This window comes from Amphiura filiformis, chromosome 9 (genome assembly GCF_039555335.1).
Source record: "Amphiura filiformis chromosome 9, Afil_fr2py, whole genome shotgun sequence".
In the NCBI taxonomy this organism is placed as follows: Eukaryota; Metazoa; Echinodermata; class Ophiuroidea; order Amphilepidida; family Amphiuridae; genus Amphiura; species Amphiura filiformis.
This window is the reverse complement of record NC_092636.1, coordinates 63,482,257-63,497,849: the sequence shown is the minus strand read 5'-3', so window position 1 is coordinate 63,497,849 and position 15,593 is coordinate 63,482,257. Positions and strand designations below refer to the sequence as shown.

At 36.8% G+C, this 15,593-nt stretch overlaps 1 protein-coding gene and 1 non-coding gene across 3 annotated transcripts in view; both read right to left on the bottom strand.

Annotated features, from left to right (window-relative positions):
- The window catches only part of LOC140161303 (cholecystokinin receptor-like), a 346,691-nt gene that overhangs the window by 120,548 nt on the left and 210,550 nt on the right, over positions 1–15,593 (bottom strand). The window lies entirely within an intron of this gene.
- On the bottom strand, positions 813–884 carry Trnav-aac (transfer RNA valine (anticodon AAC)). The gene has a single exon. It is a non-coding gene; the product is annotated as a tRNA-Val (tRNA).

Below are 15,593 nucleotides of genomic sequence, written 5' to 3'. Positions count from 1 at the left end.
TGTTGAAGGCTACTCTGTGCATATTTTGAATCTTACCGATTTATTCTACATGTAGTAAAATGAGTGATTGGTATCTTAAATTAATTAAAGTAGCGAAGTGCAGGGTATCACATTGTTTTATGCATCAGCTCATGAGCCGTGATACATTGACTATTTCCAGTCTGAGTCAGAGCATGGAAGAAAAAGGTCTCTTTATAAAAGAAATGAGTCAAATTCATATGTATACGATGTGTGATGCAAAATATATAGTTAATAACACAAGTATACAGGGGAAAGAAGAATTACGCATCGCACACTAGCACAATTAAACATGAATTTACAAATGGAAACATTACATGCATAGGCAGATATACCAGAGTAAAAACTCCGGACATACCTGCCTGTGCGGGGACTCGAACCCCAGACCTCTCGCTTGTCGGGCGAAGCGCTCTACCACTGAGCTACACAGACTGTCCCTGATAAACAGGACTCAAGTCTGGTACTTATGGATATGAGCATGCGGGGTAAACAGTACAAACAACACATTACATACCAGTGTCTGAGATCAATAAATGATGCTTACCCATGGCCTAATATAATCATGCAAACAAGGGAAGAGGCCTACGCATCAGACACTGGAACATGGAAACATTCAAACAGTACAAACTAGCGCGCGAGATCAAGTAAATGATGCTTAATCGTATTCTTAATATATCAATATACAGGGGAAAGAAGAATTACGCATCGCACACTAGCACAATTAAACATGAATTTACAAATGGAAACATTACATGCATAGGCAGATATACCAGAGTAAAAACTCCAGACATACCTGCCTGTGCGGGGACTCGAACCCCAGACCTCTCGCTTGTTGGGTGAGCGCTCTACCACTGAGCTACACAGACTGTCCCTGATAAACAGGACTAAAGTCTGGTACTTATGGATATGAGCAGTCATGCGGGGTAAACAGTACAAACAACACATTACATACCAGTGTACGAGATCAAGGACAATATTGTTCAAGGTTGCGCCGCAGGCTTACAAAGAAACAATAGCAATCAAGCTTAAACTTTAAATTAGCACCCGATAGAGGGCAGGGCCTGAAGAATGAGGGAAATTATGGGGTAAATATTTAACGGAATAAACTGCATAATCATATTATTTAGATTTATTCCGTTAAAAATCTTATTTTAACTTATCAAATTACTAGTTTTTATATTCTATGGTGTCAAATATTTATTCACAACGTTGATCTCGTACACTGGTATGTAATGTGTTGTTTGTACTGTTTACCCCGCATGACTGCTCATATCCATAAGTACCAGACTTGAGTCCTGTTTATCAGGGACAGTCTGTGTAGCTCAGTGGTAGAGCGCTCGCCCGACAAGCGAGAGGTCTGGGGTTCGAGTCCCCCGCACAGGCAGGTATGTCCGGAGTTTTTACTCTGGTATATCTGCCTATGCATGTAATGTTTCCATTTGTAAATTCATGTTTAATTGTGCTAGTGTGCGATCGTAATTCTTCTTTCCCTGTATATTGATATATTAAGAATACGATTAAGCATCATTAATTTGATCTCGTATGCTTAGTTTGTACTGTTTGAATGTTTCCATGTTCCAGTGTATGATGCGTAGGCCTCTTCCCTTGTTAACACAAGTATATTTTAAATTATATTGTACTGTACTGTTTGATATAAATTCATACAAATGAACATAATTGCCTGAAATTATGATAATCTGGTAAAAGTTAATTTTTTCAGCTTTAATTCTTAAGGTTCAACATTGATGTTCTTTGATGTTTCCCTCAGTGGTATGATAATGTATAATATTCTGTTTCAATAGTGTACATATGTCAATCATTACATTCCTGGGTTTTTCCTTTGTAAGTCAATTTGATCCATATGCTTACAAAATTTCTGATCTACTTACATCTACTTTCTGATCTACTTACATCGCAATATAGGGTCACCTCTGCTGCATTTTGGATATTTTTTTCGCTCCGAAGTTGGAAATCAGAAACATTCTGGAAAATGCTGATGAAAAAAGATCAAACTCGCAAATTCTCGCATATATTCATGACTGGATCAAAATTCCTTCACACGATAGAATATTTCTATTGCAACAACATAGGAGATGGATTAATCCCGGAGCTGTATCTACATGTATTGTTATGCAAGACGTCTTGTGTGAAAGATTTTTGGTACAAACTGCCTTCCGGAAGAGGGGTAGATAAACCCAGGATCCACTCAATGGGCTGTCTGTATGATGACCTTAACCTAGAGTCCAAAGTTTACCGTTTTCTAAAATCCATTTTCCGTGTTGTAATCCGTGTTGTAAAATTTGTAAATCTGTGTCATGAATAAAGCTTAAAATGTATAAACAATGATATTATGTCACAATAAAGTGTTCAATATCGCGATCAATATGCTCTGATTGGAATATTCTCACGATAATAGGCCGACTATTATGATGTTAAGAGGGATATAGGGGGTTCATGCCTTGGTAATATACCTTTATTTCGGTATTATTACAGTATTTTTATCATAAAAATTGACACACACAACTCATGATTGTTTTTAACATTTATTTCTCTTATCTTTTAACAATTTTTGTCACATCATACAAAAATGTCATTTTCCGTATTGTACCTCCGATTCCGTGATTTTTTTCTGTTTTCCGTAAAACTTTGGACTCTACCTTAACCCTTACTATGCGGAAGGCAGCTGTAGTTGCTCATTCAAATCATGATGCTGTTGTGAGATGTTGTAACCAGCATGAAAAAAGGTTGATGGTGAAGCAATCAATGTCAGATAAGATGGCTTGGAAACACGAGACATACTGATTATGTTGAACATTAATTGGTACATCAATCAAATGTGTGTCTAGGATTATGTCTTACCAGACACATTTAATATGTGATTGGATGGACTTCTGACTTTAACAACGAAATCAATTATACAATGGTATTGACTGTATATCATAACTGAACAATAGGATGATACTGTTACCTTTTTATAGGCCTACCTTTACTAGAGGTTAATACGGGTGCATTAGTTGTTTGAAGGTATTGTGAACAATCTAAGCATACATTTTTCCTTTAAATATACTGAGACATACAACCTCAAGGGATGTAAAGTTATTAACCTAAATTCATCCATCACCTTTCAGCTCCTCATTTAACAGAATAACAAGATTTAATTATCTTAAATCTTATGACATCTTTCCTTTACTCCTTAGTACACAATGGCCCTTGGGTACAGTGGCATGGTCATGATGGGGTGGGGTGGGGGCATAGGTCATTTTCAACAATTTTCCAGATTGTTTGGGGGGGTGGGCATGTGTTCCCCTACTGTTCCCCTATGCCACACCACTGGTGTGATATCAACAAATGTGAAGTCAAAGTTCATTCAGGGATCATTTGAGGTCATTGCAGTACTAGTGTCCATGATTTTGCCAGTATGCTCATTTTTTACACACTTGCCTTTTTTTCATTGCGTAATTAGGCGTAGAAATATTTATGCACCACGTAATCATCAAATGAAAGCAACTCTGAAGATGCTTTGATTTTATGTCACAGCCCTAGAGAACCTACCATGTTTAATTGCTACTTTGCCATCCATTCATACTGCCCTAGGTGGTGTACAATTTGTTGTTTAATTTTTTTGGAGCATATTAGTAACAGGATTACAGGAAACATATTACAGACATTTCGCGCAATTCATTAAGAAATAATTATATGGTATAATTTTCTTGCAAACTATGAGTATTAGCAATAATATAATAGCAAATTAGTAATAGTGTCTGCATGTATGAAATGGAGTGGTAAAATGAAGTCTTTTTCATCATCTGACATCATCATCATTTTCAAATCAATAATTAACACAAAAGATTGAAAAAGTGTTTATCTTTATAGCCCTTACCTCACCCATGGAAGAAAGAGATAAGAAGGAACCACAACGAACGCATTCACTTTGTCCACTCCCTTTACCGACATTTAGTTGACATTGTTATTCATGAGGATTTACTTTGATCAATACCCGCGTTAAATAGGTGATTGGTATTGTATTCCATGTATTTGCATGTCTTCTGGAGCGTGTGTGAAGGATGATTTGAACTAATGACCTTCCGTGCAAGCACCCTATAGGATTTTCTTTGGTGGCGTGATCATCGGTCAATGATGGCCTACATCTTTTTCTTCCATTTTGCCCAATTTGTCCGAACTTTGATGACTTTTTTCTCAGAGTTGGCAGTCTTTGGCACTGAAACGAGTTAGCTAGTTACGATTATACACATATAAACTATTAAATTAAACAGGTTTTATGTACCGGACTCAACCGGAACATTGTGCATTATTTAAGAACATTTTACATCTATTTTTCATCGAAAAAGTCACCAAAATCTTACCTTATTTGCTAAAGATGAAACTCAGCAAAAAAACGGCCGATTTTGATTACCTTTTCGATGTTTTATAGGACATTTTCTACACAACACGATCAAGAAAACAGTTTGACTGTAGATCCCAAAACAAAGCTACTATACATGTTCAGAGCATCAATGAAATTCCATAATCTTACTTGGGTAGCGTTTGTTTGTTCGTGGATGGGTTTGTTATAAATTTTTTCCAGTAATGATTTTCCCAAGCATCGATCGCGGTAAATGGATTATACATGAAAGTAAGTACCATTGATAGCTTTTCTTTTCATGCGTCAATAGATAAGCGGATTAAAACTTGGCCGATCGAAGTCGTTGTGGTTCCTTCTCATCTCTTTCTTCCATGCCTCACCGAGACTGACTCTTCCATTAACCCCATTACCAATACTTGCACATCAGCCTGAGATCTTCATCTTTGCTAACATTTCCTATGCCTACTGTTTTAATTTCCCCTGTGTTAATTTCCAAACAAGCAGGTTATTAGGAGTTATGATACCAATTCCATAGAGTTATAATTTAGCTCCAAGTTTCAAATGATTGTGTGACATGCATTAGAGATTGTATAATTGGGAACAGGTTTTACACTTTTTAAAGTTAATGAAATGGGAAAAGCCTTTTAGTCATTTGTATATTCTCAATATGTGACCCACTCTAGTACAGTCTGTCCACATAGAAGTACAAACCAAATCTGTGGCATCGGGGGTCGATGCTTTGCGTCACACGCACTGCGTGTTAAAAAACGCGACCCGTAAAGAGTGTAGTGTCGGTCCGCTTGGCAAGTACAAATCACGCAGCATCTGGGGCGCCAAAGAAGCATTTACGCACGCATTGCACTGAAATAATTATTCTCAAACCTCCAGTTTCCGAGGTCTATTTACTTTGTACTTCTATGTGGACAGACTGTAGTCAGTTTGGCAAGTTATATGCAAACTAAGCTAGAAAAATATAAAGAAAAACAAGAAAATATTTTCAACTGCCAATCTTTGTCCCTTTTATACTGAAAAAATAAACTTAAAGAGGTATTTCATGATTTTAACAGTTTTTGAAATTGGTCAACAGCACTCACACTTGTACATTCAAATTAAGTCAGAGAAACCATTCTCCATCATTCTATTCTCAAAACATTAACTGTAAGATAATATTTAACTGACTAAGAATGAGAATAAACAATACCCAGTAGGTGCTTTGGTTTTTGCTATCCTCTATTGTGTCAATTAAAGTTTGTTCTACTTATAAATAGGCAAAAACTAACATTGTGTATAGAATGGCATGCATGCAGTTAGGCGCAGCATATACGCTAGTTGCGTGTTGCATCATGCGTGACTGGCGTACGCTTATATGAATTTATACAAACTTAAGTTTGGACTTTATTGACGTAAGCAGTAACAAAAACCAAATAATCTTCACCTATTATAAGCCTAACAAACTTTAGTGGTGTAATGCTGCTGGACAGATTGATAATTCTATTGTTTGTGTGGATGTTGACAATGTCCTTTTGGTCCATTCAGATGGTTTTATGTAGTACAAACCGTTGAATACAGTCCACACCTTAAATATTATAAATTCACACTAAAAATAGCCATTAGATTATTAATAATAGAGCAGACAAGTATTAAAGCGGTATTAATATGGATAACAATAATAGGCAAATAATTTGATTGATCAAAGTAGTTGTTTTCTCATTTCTGAATATTTGAAAGTAGTATTTTTCTATTTATTTGTGCAGAATTAGTAAATATAAGTCAAGTATGTCACTTCTAGTAGCTACTACAAGCACTATACGCACATATTACCAATGACAATATCCTGTTCAAAAAGCTAAAATAATAAATTTTATAAGAGAAAGATGCAATACAAGTTGAGAAGGTTCCTCTGTAAAATGTCAACTGCTTCCCAATCTTCTCAGTCAAGTATTTATATTCATATATGTAGTCAGTAGTGGACAGTTAAGTAGTGTGTGCATGTCTACTCCAATTTCATCTTTTCCTGATTTTGGTTATACATAGTAGATTTTTCAATTAATTTTTAGACCTTTAGGCCTGCTGTAAGTAATTTGAATTGATTTCTTCTTTTATATTTGCAAGAGTCTGTACTGCTAGTGTGTATATAAATTTTATGTAAATTCTTGAAATAGATCAGATTAATGACAAATGACAATAACAGTGTGAATTAGCTATCTGCTGAATTGATTCTGGGAATGAAATTCAAGGGAAACGTAAAATAAACGTGACCTTTCATTTGTTACTTTTATTTCCATATAACAGTTTAGACAAATATGTGACCATCCTCCACAACTGAGCCCGATGTCACCAGTGCCACTATTGAGATATGCTCCATTGAACTTAACAATAAACAATAGGAAACAAAGGATTTATTGACTGTTTTATTGATTTTTCACTTCTTAAATGTCAAGTACTATAGACATGATATACATCATTTTAAAGCTAATTTCAAGCAGAATATTTTGGTTGAATATCTCAAAAATGATGATTGGCGACTTCAGGGCTCAGTTGTGCTGGATGGTCACATATATATGAATTCTATACATCATAAGTGTTAACTCTCAACATTGACCAAGATATTAATGTAAGTTCATATATTGTAACAAATACTGATTGAAAACAGTCAAAAGAAGCACACACACTTATAGTTTCGATCATTTTAAATATTTAAATACATGCCATAAGAATAAGAAAGAGTCCAAAATACTCTAAACATTTATACAGAAACAATTCGATAATGTTTCCACAACACATTCAATGTGAATTTGTGTTATTTTCTTTTGATATCATGCTGCAGGTATCTATGATGTCTGAGTCAACTGATAGCAACCTGCCTGTGATAATTGCACACATAGTAAAGGAAATACAAGCTACCAACCTTCACTGGCAGCTCAAAAGAGCAGCACAGGTAAGCAAGACATATCTATGATGTCTAAGTCAACTGATAGCAACCTGCCTGTGATAATTACACACATAATGAAGGAAATACAAGCTACCAACCTTCACTGGCAGCTCAAGAGAGCAGCACAGGTAAGCAAGACATATCTATGATGTCTAAGTCAACTGATAGCAACCTGCCTGTGATAATTACACACATAGTAAAGGAAATAAAAGCTACCAACCTTCACTGGCAGCTCAAAAGAGCAGCACAGGTAAGCAAGACATATCTATGATGTCTAAGTCAACTGATAGCAACCTGCCTGTGATAATTGCACACATAGTGAAGGAAATACAAGCTACCAACCTTCACTGGCAGCTCAAGAGAGCAGCACAGGTAAGCAAGGCATATCTATGATGTCTAAGTCAACTGATAGCAACCTGCCTGTGATAATTGCACACATAGTGAAGGAAATACAAGCTACCAACCTTCACTGGCAGCTCAAGAGCAGCACAGGTAAGCAAGACATATATATGATGTCTAAGTCAACTGATAGCAACCTGCCTGTGATAATTACACACATAGTAAAGGAAATACAAGCTACCAACCTTCACTGGCAGCTCAAAAGAGCAGCACAGGTAACACACTCGGCAGTACACGCTTTTTAATGCGTGCCGGTTCGAAATTCTGAAAATTGGTGAAAGCGTGGGGTTTAAACTTTTTGGGTAAAAAGCGTGGAATGATATAAAGCGTGGGATTAAAATAAAAAGCGTGGGGCTTCTTCCAACTTACAGTATATTTTTATTGAATGATAAAATAATCAGAGTTCCAAGAAAAATTGCCAAAACTTGCACACCATGTCGCAAGATAAAATTCCATTTGATGCAGTACGAGTGTCAAGCGCAATGTACACTATATCCTCCCCGGAAGCCCTGCCAAAACACATACGTCATATATGCAAATGTCCGATTTTCCATGACGTGTTATTTTTCTTTACATTGATCGTATATGAGTGACGTCATTAATCATGCATAATTGATTGAGCGAAGCAGCACGGAAGAAGTAGGATATAGTCGCTGCACACAGCGCATGTCAAGGTTCATGACAAGAACAACATTTGAAAGCCATAAAAGTACAGTTATTCATTAAAATGCTTATTATACAGTAGAGTAGTAGTTTTTCACATATAATTTGCAATGTTCACATAATGTATCAACTTAATGGAGAGAAAACATTGGACTCGCACGTGCGAAATAGGTGCAGAATTCGGCGTACTTGATTTACTTCAAACCAAATTGCGTGTGACTTCGTCAATGTTTACAAATAGCGGAAAAAGCAAAAAGTGGTGGGGGTCAAGAATTTTCAGTATAAAGGGTGCCTCAATAAAAAGGGTGGGGGTAAAATAAAAAGGGTGGGAGTCAAACCCCACTGCCGAGTATGGTAAGCAAGACATATCTATGATGTCTAAGTCAACTGATAGCAACCTGCCTGTGATAATTACACACATAATGAAAGAAATACAAGCTACCAACCTTCACTGGCAGCTCAAGAGAGCAGCACAGGTAAGCAAGACATATCTATGATGTCTAAGTCAACTGATAGCAACCTGCCTGTGATAATTACACACATAGTAAAGGAAATACAAGCTACCAACCTTCACTGGCAGCTCAAAAGAGCAGCACAGGTAAGCAAGACATATCTATGATGTCTAAGTCAACTGATAGCAACCTGCCTGTGATAATTACACACATAGTAAAGGAAATACAAGCTACCAACCTTCAGTGGCAGCTCAAGAGAGCAGCACAGGTAAGCAAGACATACCTATGATGTCTAAGTCAACTGATAGCAACCTGCCTGTGATAATTACACACATAGTAAAGGAAATACAAGCTACCAACCTTCACTGGCAGCTCAAGAGAGCAGCACAGGTAAGCAAGACATATATATGATGTCTAAGTCAACTGATAGCAACCTGCCTGTGATAATTACACACATAGTGAAGGAAATACAAGCTACCAACCTTCACTGGCAGCACAAGAGCAGCACAGGTAAGCAAGACATATATATGATGTCTAAGTCAACTGATAGCAACCTGCCTGTGATAATTACACACATAGTAAAGGAAATAAAAGCTACCAACCTTCACTGGCAGCTCAAAAGAGCAGCACAGGTAAGCAAGACATATCTATGATGTCTAAGTCAACTGATAGCAACCTGCCTGTGATAATTACACACATAGTAAAGGAAATAAAAGCTACCAACTTTCACTGGCAGCTCAAAAGAGCAGCACAGGTAAGCAAGACATATCTATGATGTCTAAGTCAACTGATAGCAACCTGCCTGTGGTAATTACACACATAATGAAGGAAATACAAGCTACCAACCTTCACTGGCAGCTCAAGAGAGCAGCACAGGTAAGCAAGACATATCTATGATGTCTAAGTCAACTGATAGCAACCTGCCTGTGATAATTACACACATAATGAAGGAAATACAAGCTACCAACCTTCACTGGCAGCTCAAAAGAGCAGCACAGGTAAGCAAGACATATCTATGATGTCTAAGTCAACTGATAGCAACCTGCCTGTGATAATTACACACATAGTAAAGGAAATAAAAGCTACCAACCTTCACTGGCAGCTCAAGAGAGCAGCACAGGTAAGCAAGACATATCTATGATGTCTGAGTCAACTGATAGCAACCTGCCTGTGATAATTACACACATAGTAAAGGAAATACAAGCTACCAACCTTCACTGGCAGCTCAAGAGAGCAGCACAGGTAAGCAAGACATATCTATGATGTCTGAGTCAACTGATAGCAACCTGCCTGTGATAATTACACACATAGTAAAGGAAATAAAAGCTACCAACCTTCACTGGCAGCTCAAGAGAGCAGCACAGGTAAGCAAGGCATATATATGATGTCTAAGTCAACTGATAGCAACCTGCCTGTGATAATTACACACATAGTGAAGGAAATACAAGCTACCAACCTTCACTGGCAGCACAAGAGAGCAGCACAGGTAAGCAAGACATATCTATGATGTCTGAGTCAACTGATAGCAACCTGCCTGTGATAATTACACACATAGTAAAGGAAATACAAGCTACCAACCTTCACTGGCAGCTCAAGAGCAGCACAGGTAAGCAAGACATATATATGATGTCTAAGTCGACTGATAGCAACCTGCCTGTGATAATTACACACATAATGAAGGAAATACAAGCTACCAACCTTCACTGGCAGCTCAAGAGAGCAGCACAGGTAAGCAAGACATATCTATGATGTCTGAGTCAACTGATACCAACTTACCAGTGGTAGTTAATTACACACATAATGAAGGAAATACTACCATTCTTCAATGGCAGCTACGTTTAGGTGAACACTAAGGGTTCTATTATAGGTGCCATTACTCAAACTAATTATAGAATACAGAACTCTTTTGAGTGTGGTTGGTTTCTTTTTAAGTTTAAAACAATATATATTGATAAAGATTAATTAAGTATGTATCATGTATTTCTATTTAAAATAAGTAGAACATGTGATTGTTGCAAGATGTTTAATTCTTCTATGTGACTATGTATTTATAGTTTCAGGCAGCCAAACCACAAGTGAGTCTGTCGGATCTACAGAGCCAGGTCAGGAGCGGGCTAAAAGAAACGGGTAAGTTATAATTTCAAATTAATTAAATCATTATATGAAGAATTCAGATACAAAAATTGGTATATCCAGGCAAATATAACTGGTGAAATATAAAGAAAATGATAAGATTATGTGCTCCTTTTGATCATAGTTTCAAAATTGTACCATCAGCAGCTATTTTGCAGTTTGCTTCTCATCCGGAATTTTACCGTATGATCAATAGAAAAACGCTGATAGAAAGGGCACAACCCTACATCTCATGGCATTTGTCTGATTGAATGGCGGTATCTGAAGCAAAGGATAATACTAACATGAGAAATGTATTATTGATTCATTGATTGATTTATTCCATCTATCAGTGTGTAGCATTGTATACTCTCTGGGCCTTATGAGTAACATTTGGAAATATCAATTAAATGCAAAAATACATAAAGAAATGTAAATTAGTGATCACCTTTTGCTTATAGATGCCATGTTAATCAAAGAAAGTGCACTCTGGCTGGCCTTTTTTCATGATTAAGTCTTAAATTTTGAAGTATGTATGAATTTGTGTCAATTTTGTTTGCTGCAATAGAACTATTCTAATTGAAATCTATATACCCCCTTATGGAAGACAGGACTTAATCTCCCACACAGGGGGTGTAGTTTTTAAATGGAGTCAGCCATTCAGGTAATCCCATTTGAAATACACACTCCCTGTGTGGAAGATTAAGGTCATGTCTTTCATAGGGGGTGATGGATTTCAACTGGAATAACCCATTTGATAGCTCACCTGTGAACAAATTTCAAATTGTCAAAATTATACAAATCAAATGAAAACTGAGTGAGGTAATTCAAAAAGGTACAAATTCAATTTGATTATGCAGTTGGTGGTGAATTCCCTACTGTTACATTGCAACATTAAGCAATTCTATATCACAATCAAATTTGCATCTTTGAAAGTAGGGTGGGTAACAGAGCGCACTGCGGGTAAATTAATTTGATTATCAGGGAGGGTATAGGGCTTTTTTGTCAGATAGAGATTGCTGGGATCCAAATGTAAATTGCATTATATAAAGAATTTTTTTGTATTTAGGAGCTGGTCATGAAATATGCTTAGGAAGGTGGTTTCTGTTATCTCTGTTAAATCTCTAACTGACACTAGAATTCAAGTGTTTATGAGTTGTTATGGCAGTGGTACTGCATTAGTCACAGGTCTGCCAACTGGTACAGATTGTCAGTATTTTTGTACTGATTTTACTAAAGAATACTAAAAGAATACTGAAGAATTTACTGTTAACACTTTGTACATGAAAGTGTCAGACACTGATTTTGTGTGGGGGAACTTTTTAAACCTCAAGAATAGTGAAAAGTGTTTGTTTTTGTAGGTTTGCAGCTCTGTAATAAGTCATGACCATTTGCTTCCATTTAGTTGACTGCAAAAATAAGCTGGAGTCTTACATCAGTACTGCAATGGAGAACATGGATCACATGGAACTTGAGTGAAAAAATACAGGGGGGAGGAAAGTTGCACATTTGTGAAGGCAAATTACACCCTGTGTTGTGGTTGGTTCAAAGTTGGCCTCAACTTGTACAAAATTTATATAATAATGATACCTTTGAAACTTGTATTGTTGTTATAATACTTGCATTACCCCATTGCTATACTACCATTTGCTATTTTAACATTTGGGGCAATGTATTCTGATATCCACCTGTGGGCTATTGAAACAATTGCTCACACTATTGCATGATGCTTTGAACTAAGTATCATGACACTCACTAGAGAAAACACCCCAAGCATGCAAAGCTCACCTTGTGGTACAAGCTTCCTATGGGAAAGATTAAATTTCTCTACAATATATATTTCGGTGTTTTGATAAAGTGCAACAGTTAATTAATTTTTTGTACACAGTTGAGAAATATCCCTGCAGAATTGGTGTGTTTGTTATGCACTTTGTCTACTGCTTGGGGGTGCTGTGAAGCTTATGGTAAGAACACAACATGATGTGCAGAGCTTATTTTTTATATTGATATTTAAATTGATATTGATAGCTAAAATGGGGGAAATATTTTGTTATTGAAGAGCTTTATATAAAGCATTAGATTTCTCCATAAGCAAACATAAATTGAAAACTTGAATGCTGAGTAAATAATCCGCTCTGAATAATCCATATTAGACTATGCAATAGTGGAGCTATTTTTGAGATTTGATGAATAAAAAACATGTTATTATTGTGATAATGCATTCAGTTGAACATGGAATTATACAGTAACGTTGTGTTTACCACAAGTTAGAGCTGGTTTTCACACTCATAACCCAGGTCATCAATGAAGACAGAGAACAAAAGTGGGCCCAATATTGACCCTTGGGGAACTGATGCATTGATGGAGGAAGTACTTGATGACTGGCCAGATAAGACAACTTTGATGGAACAATCTGTCAGGATGGATACTCCTTTTGCCACAAGTTTCGAGCAAAGGCCATGTGTTATGTTGTAGCTTAAATCCAAATTGTCTATCTGATATCAGTTGGTTTATCCAAGGAGTTACTTCTGAAGTTGGTTCTGTACAACAGTCTCCATGACCTTGCTGATGCAGAGCAGAGCAATAGGGCGGTACATAGATGGATTAGACTTTGAATCACTCTTGTAATTAGGGATGACAGATGCAGTCTTCCATTGGCTGGGGAAAAATCCCTTAGAAGCAGGCTACATCCAACAAAGGAGGGATAGCCATCTATTGCCTGAAGGGTATCGCCATACTTCATGACAGTGCTCTTGATCCAAAGGACATGGAGCTGATGTGGTTTTCAGTAATAATGAAGTCACAGAAAATACTCTTTGCTGCTGTCTATAGATCACCTTGGGCTAACAGCTATCTAAACTCCACCACCTTGTCAAAGCTTTCTGAATTCAATGCAAAATCAGTAGTTCTTCTTGGTGACCTCAATGTCCACCGCAAGGAATGGCTTGGCAGCCATACAACAGATGCTACTGGACGCCACACACTTGAGACGTGTAACGCTTTTGGTCTAACACAGTTTGTCAAAGAACCTACCCAGGAAGACCAGATTCTTGACTTGGTCATCACTGATCTAGATGCCACCTGCACATTACATACAAGAGTAGGTGCTTCAGACCATGGTCCAGTTCATTTTAAACTGAATGTGCGCTGTACAGAGACAAACCTTACAAGCGCAAAGTGTGGCAGTACAATAAGGCTGACTACTGAGGAATTAGAGGTTTTCTTGCACTCCAATCTGATTACCCAAAAAAACTTGCAGCATAACCAGGGTTCGAATTCGTTAAAAAATTTTGCATAGCAGTTTTTGGCTAATTCATCATAATCAGGAATCAGGATACTTCCATATACTAAAGCACTATAAAAAGTGCTATACAAATGCAAAATTGGGTAGCAGTTGCTTCAAAATATGGAGCAAACTGCTATGCGATACAGCCAAATTCGAACCCTGAGCATAACTCAAAAGATTGCGATACATTCAGTATGCGAGGAACGTCAACATCAATTCTGATTCTATTAATGGGTGATGTCATACGAGTTGCAAATATCAGCAAATTAATTTTCTGTAATTTTCATTCAAAATTTACCCCAAAAAATATTAATGTTTTTGAAGATATCATCAAACTACTTTATTACCACAATTTTTTTTCAATTGGTAGCTTTACCCACACGCTTTATATTTCACTCCCACGCTTTTTAGAAACCTACCCTTCATACAGCAACATTTTACCCCCCCCCCCCCACCTTTTTTTCCAATTTTCAGAATTTCAAACCCCCATACAAGCATGCCGGACAAAAAGTGTGCAATATTGTGATGCCTGTAAGGATACAACCCAAGTATATAGTAATAATAAACATTGCGCAAAAAGAAAGCATACACTTCTTTGAGGAGATCAAATTTTTTATTGTAAAACTGATATGAATGTACAGAGAATTTTGGTAGTTGCAGTTTAATACCTCACCTGTGTTAAAAGAATTTAACCCTTCCAGAGTTTTATTTAAAAAAAAAATAGGTATGATACAAATGTAAGTTGTAAATTCAAATGGGTTACACAGTGTAAAAGTACTTAACCTGAGATTTAATTAATCACTATAAAGCTGATCCCTAGAGAAGTGTGAACTTGGTTTTTGTGGAGTGTTGAGTGTTATTGATGTCTGCAACTTGCCACTTTTGACAAAAACCGTTTTGCTCTGAACATGTTGAGGCCAAACTGACAAAGTGGCTATATGGATGCTTTTATAAAAGCGCTCCAGATTGTGTGAAGAAAACTAAAGGTCATCATGCAGACACATTGATATATGTGTTGAAAATGATGCGTGTGGTTCACACACCCACGCTGTCTTGATACTCAGCAGTACAGACCACACAATGAATTAAGTATAAATTACTTTATATATGTTGGCAAACTTTGGCTAAATAGTCCAAATGAAATCAAAATAACTACAAAATTGTGTATTGCTGGTTTCGTACCCATTCAATGGAATATTGAAATATGATAATAAATGGGGTGACATACAACGTAATAGATGAGGGGAACATCATATAATATGTTTTTGTGCACATTATGCATCCTGTTTTAACTTCACCTGCACCATCCTAGTGTAGCTGCAAGAGGATATTTCACTACTCAGTTGAGAACCCATGCTTTTAGATTTC